The sequence below is a fragment of the Otolemur garnettii genome, unplaced genomic scaffold (genome assembly GCF_000181295.1).
Source record: "Otolemur garnettii isolate 467f Iridium unplaced genomic scaffold, OtoGar3 scaffold00018, whole genome shotgun sequence".
NCBI lineage: Eukaryota > Metazoa > Chordata > Mammalia > Primates > Galagidae > Otolemur > Otolemur garnettii.
The window spans coordinates 17283796-17293522 of record NW_003852413.1 but is presented as its reverse complement, the minus strand read 5'-3'; positions in this window follow the sequence as shown (position 1 = coordinate 17293522).

Sequence of the window (9727 nt, the reverse complement as noted above, 5' to 3'; positions counted from 1 at the left end):
AAAAAAAAAAAAAAAAATTAACATATTCATTACAGAAAATTTCTATATTTGGAAAATGAAAGAATGAAAAAAGGGAAATGTGGGGGCAGCGCCTGTGGCTCAGTGAGTAGGGCACCAGCCCCATACCAAGAGTGGCGGCTCTGGCTAAACTGCAACAACAAAAAAAATAGCTGGGTGTTGTGGCAGACTCCTGTAGTCCCAGTTACTCAGGAGGCTGAGGCAGGAGAATTGCTTAAGCCCAAGAGCTGGAGGTTGCTGTAAGCTGTGAAGCTACAGCACTCTACTGAGAGTGACAAAGTGAGACTCTCTCTAAAAAACAAAAAGGGAAATTTTAATAATTCTTAATTTTGTCATCCAATGATCACTCAAAATTTTATCACCATAAATTTTTTCTTCATGCATACACAATTTTATGCATTTTTGTCCATTTCCAACTTATTTACATTCCAATTTCTTACTAATACTAAAGTCTTATCTATTTATAAATATATCTAATGATTGAAAAATTCCTTTCTTGATGCCTCTGCAATTTAATAATCTTGGTACTTTTCCTTTGCAGACCCCTTAGCATATTTAATTATTTCTAAAATAAGTTTCCCTTTGGCAAAATGCTATGATCTGTACTTACATAGCAAAGACTGAGTGGAAGGTTTGAACATCATGCTGTGAAACTGATCAGAGGAGGCAAAGTAAAACTTGTCTATTCCTTCTTCCCACACGCAAACAACCTCAATCTTGAATTCATTTTTATGTATTCATTTTGATTTGCTCTCTGCACCTGCACTTCCCAACAAGTGTACAAAAATATTGGTGTGTCTCTACAAGCCTATGTTTCACAAAGAAAGATCTAAGGCTGGGTGTGGTGGCTCCCACCTGTAAGCCTAACATTATGGGAGACCAAGGTGGGAGGATCACTTAAGGGCATCATCATGTGCACCTGTAGTCCAAGCTACTCAGGAGACTAAGGTAGGAAGATCGCTTGAGCCCAGGAGTTTGAGGTTACAGTGAGCTATGCTGATGCCACCACACTCTGTCCTGTGTGACACAGCAAGGGTCTTATCTCAACAACAAAATTTTTTAAAGTATCTAAGACTAAGATCTTTTATAAGGTACTTTATATAAGTACCAACAAAATGAGTTTTAATAAGAGAAAATAAACTTAAATTCTGGGTACCCACACTTAACATTTTTAAATGAGTCTTGTATTTTATTATTTGTAAAAGAAAAAAATATCATTTGAATTAGTCCAGTCTATCCTACCTATTGTGGGTTCTATTGCTGGTGCTAGAAAACTTTCAGGAATGTTCACTTGTTAGCTTTTATTTCCAACATTTAAAATCATGTTGCTGGCTCGGCGCTTATAGCTCAACCGGCTAAGGCGCCAGCCACGTACACCTAAGGTGGCGGGTTCGAATCCCCAGCCCGGACCCGCCAAACAACAATGACGGCTGCAAACAAAAAATAGCCGGGCGTTGTGGCGGGCGCCTGTGGTCCCAGCTGCTTGGGAGGCGGAGGCAGGAGACTCGCTTGAGCCCGGGAGTTGGAGGTTGCTGTGAGCTGTAATGCCACAGCACTCTACCCAGGGGGACAGCTTGAGGCTCTGTCTCAAAAAATAAATAAATAAATAAATAAATAAATAAAATCATGTTGCTGAATTAGGGATAATGGAAACAATTTCCCACATTCATGTATAAGCTCTGTGTTCATCAACAAGTATTTATTGAGTACCTGGGCACAGGTGAAGAAAGTTTAGGGGTGCACAAGAGATAAGCAAGTTTCCTGCTCTCACTGAGGCTTAGTTTTTAAGCATATAGTATGTGCTCACTAAATGCTTATTGATTGACTGATAGAGGTTCTAGTCTCCTGCTTTTAGATAATTGAAGAATCACTAACCCAAGCAGCTGTATCAATGTCATTCTTGAGATAATCCTCCCTTCCTTGGCCACTGAGAACACACAGTTCTATAAAACTAACAACCGAAGGGAACAGAGGCAAGTCACTCAAATCAGAATTGGTTCTTTAAAGACATTTACTTACAAAGCTGGGAAAGCACAACTTTACAGTCCTCTCTTCTTACTTTTCCATTACTCTTCTTTCTCCTCTTCTGTTTCTTCTTTTTTCCTTTTTTATTATCTTCTCTGTGTTTCTAAAAAATATATGTTCTTTCATTCCTGTTTCCCTTTCTTTTTCTAGTGTTAATTCTTTCTTTCCTTCTAGTCTTTATCAAAATATACACATTCTACAAGCTACACTGCTCACCCATTGGCTTTCTTCAATATGTAACCCCCAATCTGCCTGCTGGCACCAAAATATATATTTATTATTTTTATTAAATCATAACTTTGTACACTGATGCATTTATAGGGTTCAGTGTACTGATTTGATATACAATGTGAAGTGCTTACATTGAACTAAGTAACACATCTATCACAATAATACTCTTTTCTTAATAGTTTTGAAATGTACCATTGCATCATGCACATTAGGTGAGGTCCCCCCAAATATCTTCCCTCCTTCCTCCTCCACCCCCCTTTCTCTCCTCTTCCCTTCTACTTTCTAGACTATAGTTGTTTTACCTTTCCTGTGAATATGTAAGTGATTATGTATTGATTTCATAGTAGTATTGAATACGTTGGATACTTTTTTCCCCATTCTTGAGATACTTTACTAAGAAGAATATGTTCTAGCTCCTTCCAGGTAAACATAAAAGATGTGAAGTCTCTATCTTTTTATGGCTGCATAGTATTCCATGGTGTACATATACCACGATTTGTTAATTCATTTGTGAGTCAGTAGGCACTTGGGCTGTTTCCATGTCTTACTAATTATGAATTTGCCTACAATAAACATTTTGGTGCAAATGTCTTTGTTGTAAAATGATTTTTGATCACCTGGGTATATACCTAGTACAGGAATTGCAGGATTGAATGGTAGATCTACTTTTAGTTCCTTGAGTATTCTCCAAACTTCTTCCAAAAAGGTATTAGCTTACATTCCCACCAGCAGTATAAGTGTTCCCTTCTCTCCACATCCACGCCAACATCGGTAGTTTTGGGATTTTCTGATGTGGGCTAATCTTCCTGGAGTTAGATGATATCTCAAAGTAGTTTTGATTTGCTTTTCTCTGATGATTAAGGATGATGAGCATTTTTTCATGTGTTTGTAGGCCATGTGCCTATCTTCTTCAGAGAAGTTTCTGTTCAAGTCTCTTGCCCACATAGAAATGGGGTTATTTGTTCTTTTCTTATTGATTAGTTTGAGTTCTCTGTGGATTCTAGTTATCAGACCTTTGTTGGAAGCATAACCTGCAAAAATCTTCTCCCATTCTGAAGGTTGTCTGTTTGCTTTACTTACTGTGCTCTTGGCTGTGCAAAAGCTTTTTAGTTTTGATCAGATCCCAGTAATGTATTTTTGGTGTGGCTTCAATTGCCCAGGGGGTCCTTCTCATAAAATATTCTCCAGGCTGATTTCTTCAAGTGTTTTCCCTGTACTCTCTTCTAGTATTTTCATAGTTTCACATTTTAAGTTTAAATCTTTTACTCAATGAGAATCAAATTTTGTTAATGGTGAAAGATGGGGGTCTAGTTTCAGTCTTCTACAGGTTGCCAGCCAGTCTACCCAGCACCATTTGTTAAATAGGGAGTCTTTCCCCTACTGAATATTTTTGATAGGCTTGTCAAAGATCAAATGATGATTAAGTAGCTGGGTTCATCTCTTGGTTCTCTATTCTGTTCCATAAATCTACCTCTCTGTTTTTGTGCCAGTACCATACTGTTTTGATCACTATAGATTTATAGTATAGCTTGAAGTCTGATAATGTGATATATCCTGATTTGTTTTTATTTCTGAGTAATGTATTTGCTATTTGGGATTTTTTTTCTGATTCCATATAAAACAAAGCACTACTTTTTCAAGCTCTTTAAAGTATGACAATGGTGCTTTAATAGGGATTGCATTAAATCTGTAGATTGCTTTGGTATGCACATTTTAACAATATTGATTCTTCTCAGCCATGAGCATGGTATGTTTTTCCATTTGTTGACATCTTCACTATTTTCTGAGAGTTTCATAGTTCTCTTTATAGAGGTCTTTCATATCCTTTATTATGTATATTCCCAGATATTTCATCTTCTTTGGCAGTACTGTAAAAGGAATGGAGTCCTTGACTCCATATATTTTCAGCTTGACTATTATTGGCATATATAAATGCTACTGATATGTAAGTATTGATTTTGTATCCTAGACACTGCTGTATTCCTTGATTGCCTCTAAGAGTTTTGCAGTTGAGTCCCTGGGATTTTCCAGGTATAGGCTCATATCATCAGTGAAGAGTGAGAGTTTGATCTCTTCTGACCCTATTTGGATACCTTTGATCACCTTCTCTTGCCTGATTGTGATGGCTAACACTTCCACCCACTATGCTATGTTGAATAGCAGTGGAGACAGTGGGCATCCTTGCCTAGTTCTTGATCTCAGTGCAAATGTTTTCACTTTTACTCCATTCAATATGATATTGGCTGTTGGTTTGCTGTAGATGGCCTTTATCAGTTTAAGAAATGTCACTTCTATGCCTATTTTCTTAAGTGTTTTGATCATGAAAGGATGCTGGATACTATCAAAAACTTTTTCTGCATCAATTGAGAGAATCATAAGGTCTTTGCATTTGATTTTATTGATGTGACGTATTATATTTATAGATTTGTATATATTGAACCAACCCTGTAACCCTGGAATAAAACCAACTTAATTGGCTTGGCGTCTGTGGCTCAAGTGGCTAAGGTGCCAGCCACATACACCTAAGGTGGTGGATTCGAATCCAGCCCTGGCCCGCCAAACAACAATGATGGCTGCAACCAAAAAAGAGCCAGGCATTGTGGCAGGCGCCTATGGTCCCAGCTACTTGGGAGGCAGAGGCAGGAGACTTGCTTGAGCCCAGGAGTTGGAGGTTGCTGTGAGCTGTGATGCCACAGCACCTACCCAGGGTGACAGCTTGAGGCTCTGTCTAAAAAAAAAAAAAAAAAACCAACTTAATCATGGTGTATAATTTTTTTGATGTGTTGTTGAATTCTGTTTGCTAAGATCTTACTGAATATTTTTGCATTAAATTCATTCATGATATTGGTCTATAATTTTTTCTTTCTTTGTTGGATCCTTTCCTAGTTTGGGGATCAGGGTCATATTTGTTTCATAGAATGTGTTGGGAAGTATTCCTTCTTTTTCTATGCTTTGAAAAAGGTTGTATAATATAGGTACTAGTTTCTCTTGAGAGGTTTGATAGAATTTGGATGTGAAGCCATCGGTCCCAGACTTTTCCTTTTTGGAAAAGTCTTGTTGAGTCTATTTTGTCATGTTGAGTCTATTTCAGTGATTGATATAGGCCTATTTAAGATTTCTAATTCTTTCTGGTTGAGTCTAGGAAGGTGGCATGCTTCCAGATATTAGTCCATTTCCTTCAGATTTTCATATTTCAGGGAAGAGATTTTTGTAGTAATCATTGAGGATATTTTGAATTTCTGAGGTGTCTATTGTTATTTCTTCTTTATCTTTTCTGATAGATAATATTAGAGATTTTACTTTTCTGTTTCTGGTTAGGTTGGTCAAAGGTTTATCAATTTTATTGATCTTTTCAAAAAACCAACTTTTTGGTTTGTTGATCTTCTAAATGATTCTTTTGTTTTTAATTTCATTTAATTCTGCCCTAATTTTGGTTCTTTCTTTTCTTCTGTTGGGTTTGAGTTTGAAATGTTCCTCCTTTTCCAGTTTCTTGAGATGATCCATTAAATTGTTGGCTTCCTCTCTGTCTGTTTTTTTGATGAAGTCTTCTAATGCTATAAATTTCTCTCTTAGGACTGCCTTTGCAGTATCCCACAGGTTTTGATAATTTGAGTCTTCCTTATCATTTTATCCCCCAAAATTGGGTGATTTCCTTCTTAATCTTGTTTTTGACCCAGCTATCATTCAGCTTATGTTATTTAGTTTCCATGACTTTGAGCATGAAGATTCCTGTTGCTATTGAGTTCAACTTTTATTCCATGGTGGTCTGAGAAGATACAAGGAGTAATTTCTATTCTTTTGAATTTGCTGAGTTTAGCCTTGTGTCCTAGGATATGATCAATTTTGGAAGATGATCTGTGGGCTAATGAGAAGAATGCATATTCAGTTTTATTAGGATGAAATGTTCTGTAGAGGTTTGTTAAGTCCATTTGTTCTAGGGTCAGGTTTAAGTCTAATATTTTTTTTTAGTATCTTTTGGAGGATCTATCCAAAACTGTCAAAGGGTTATTAAAATCTCCAACTATTATAGTGCAGGAAGATATCAAGTTGTTCATATCCATTAGGGTTTGCTTTATAAATTGAGGAGCATTCTGGTAGGATGCATAAATGTTAATTATTGAAATCTCTTCATATTGGGTGTTTCCCTTGACAAATACATAGTGACCATCCTTATCTTTCTTTATCTTTGTTGGTTTAAAGCCAATTGTATCTGCAAATAAAATTGTAAGACCTGCTTTTTTCTGATTTCCATTTGCCTGTATTATAGATATCCATCCCTTCACCCTGACTCTATTTTTATCCTTTAAGGTAAGATGAGATTCTTGTATGCAGCAGATATCTGGTCTGAGTTTATGTATCCAGTCAGCCAGCCTGTGCCTCTTTAGAGGACAATTTAAACCATTCACATTAATTGAGAGAATTGATAAGCCTGGTTGTGTTTTGGATGTCATGTTTTTCGGATGTCCAGTGGATATTTTTAATCCTTTCACCACTGTGAAAGTTAGATTTTGTTCAAAAATTTCTGAATGAGTTTACTTTGGTGGTAGAGCAAGGTGCTGGTTATTGTGGAAGATGGGTCTGAGAATATCCTGGAGAGCTGATTTAGTTATGGCAAATTTCCTCAGTATGTGTATGTCATTGAAGTATTTGATTTCTCCATCACAAATGAAACTCAGTTTAGCTGGATACAGGATCCTAGGCTGAAAGCTGGTTTGTTTTAGGAGATTGAAGGTCGATGACCATCCTCTTCTGGCTTGAAACGTTTCAGCTGAGAGATCTGCCATCAATCTGATATTTCTCCCTTTGTAGGTGATGCTTTTCTTATGTCTGACTGCTTGCAGAATTTTCTCCTTCATCTTAACTTTGGCAAAGTTAATCACAATGTGTCTAGGAGATGTTTTATTTGGATTGAGTCTTGCTGAGGTTCTAAAACTGTCTACTATCTATATTTTATATCTCTTGCAATGCTTGGAAAATTCTCCTCCATAATATCTTAGAGTAGAGCATCTGTACCTTGAGGACCATTCTCTTATCCTTCAGGAATTCCTATAAGATGAATGTTTGGTCTTTTAGAGTCTTTTAGATCCCACAACTCTCTCAGGGAATGATCAGTTTTTGCTCTACATTTGTCTATCTCTTTGTGCATCTGGGAATGGTTCAAAGGCTTTGTCCTCAGTTTCAGAGATCCTTTCTTCTGCTTGATCAGCTCTATTACTAAAGGGTTCTACTATATTTCAGAGCTCCTTGACTAACTTTTTCATTTCCTTGAGCTCTGCTATCACTTTTCTCATTATGTCCGTATCTTTGGTGACTTTGTCTTTGAATTCATTAATTTCTTGAGACAACTTTAGACCTACTCTTTGTATTTCAATTTCTAACTTTTCTTCCATTCTATTCATCTTATTTGCCATCCACATACTGAATTCAATTTCTGACATTTCAGCCATTTGTCTATGCATGGCATCTTCAGTTGTATCTCCTTTGTCATTCCTTGGGGGCTTTGATCTACTCTGGTTATTCATGTTACCAGAGTTCCTCACCATGTTTATTTTACTAACCACTATTTAGTTATTAGAACTGGTAGGGTGAGATTGAATTGGGGTTCCCAGGTAGTGGAGATAATCAGCCCCTTACCAAAGCACTAGGCTTTGTAATTTTGTAATCTCCTACAACCTTACAAAGGCCCCTTTCAGAATTTTGGCTGGAGACTCTGAGGACCTACTTGGTGAGATAGCTCAAGCTAGCTCTGTTTTGGTATCAGCCAACCTCTACCCTATCCTAAGAAGCCACAATGTTAGGTTTAAATCTTAGCTGTGAAGAGATACAGACAGCTGTGGTGCCCAGCCCCCACCCTTCAGTTCTTTTTGCTATAGGACTTCAAAGGTAACAAAGGTCAACCTCAGAGTGTTCCTGGGTGGACAGCCCCAGACATGAGTTCCAATCAAACTGTTTCAGGCAGTGCAAACCCTGCTCAACAGTGAGGGATCCAAGGGTCTCCAACAGCACAATTGGAACCAGGGATCCATGCCCCCATCCACCAGACTCAATTCATACTATTGTCTGCTTCTCTGCTCACAGGCCCAGTTGGAGCCAGTACCATGCCCCTGCTCACCAGTCTCAGTCCACATCTAGCAAGCCTCTGCTTGCCAGATCAGTTGGAGTCAGGGAACCATGCCCTTGCCCACCAGTTACATTTCACACCCAGAAAGCCTCTGTTTGCCAGCTCTGTTGGAGTCAGGAGAACACACCCTTGCCCTCAGGTCTCAGTCCACATGCAGCAAGCCTCTGCTTGGAGGCCCAGCTAAGGCTGGCGACCAGCCCTGCCCACAGAACTCAGTCCACACCTAGCAACCACTCTCTCACTGTGGGGGCCATCAGAGCTGAGAGCTCTGTACTCCCTCCCACCAGACACAGCCTGAACCGAGGGTCAACACTACCATTAGCCAGGCAAAGTCATAACCAGGGGACTGCTCCTCCTATAAGTGTCCCTTTCTCCCCACACCCTTTCTTCTCGACTAGTCACAGATTCTGTCCTAATGGTTGATAGTCCACACTATGCGCAAATCTGTCAGGGAAAGACCAAATACTCTGCACTCTACTAGAGGCAGAACTTCAGACCACTGTACGAGGGGGGAAGGGACTGAGAGTTTGGAATTGTGGGGGGAGATATCTGTTCAATTTTATGCCCAGAGGGGTGGTGTCTAGGTTCATAAGTGGGACCTCCCTAAAGAAAGAGACCTAGTGTTTAGCAGCTCTCTCCAGTGAGGTAAAATGAGAGGTCTTTGGTTCCCTGCTCAATTGCAGAGAGCCTGTAGTGGGTCTCCCACTTGGTGTCCTCTAGTTGATAGGCTTTGTACCTGTAATTTGTTTTCTTGACTGCTATTCCTTGGAGTTACTTGCTGAACTTCTTTCTTGGCTCAGCTCCCTGCCTTTGGCTTCATAGAATCTGATTCTGTTTTTCTCCCTCTGGTCAGGAGCCTCTGCGGAGGATTGCTACCAGTTGGCCATCTTCCCAGAATCACCAAAATATATTTTATGCTGTGAAATCTATAGTACATTAAAGAAAATGTATGCATTTAAAAGTATGTTTCATAATTTTAGAAATTTCAAGCATAGTACTTATTCTAAAGATTCACTAAATAATACTCAATCTTTGCTTATAAAGTTTTATAATCTATATAGACTTAGGTATTAAGGGAAGAAATTTTATTTCTGAATACTGTATTGACACATTCTGTGCATTTAAACATATACTATTGTTATTTAAGTTTTCACACTCAAATATTCTGATGACTAGACATAGGAATAATAGCATTTTTCACACTTTTTTTGGAGACAGAGTCTCACTATGTCACCCTTGGTAGAGTGCCATGGTGTCACAGCTCACAGCAACCTCCAACTCTTGGGCTTAAGTGATTCTCTTGCCTCAGCCTCCCAAGTAGCTGGGACTACA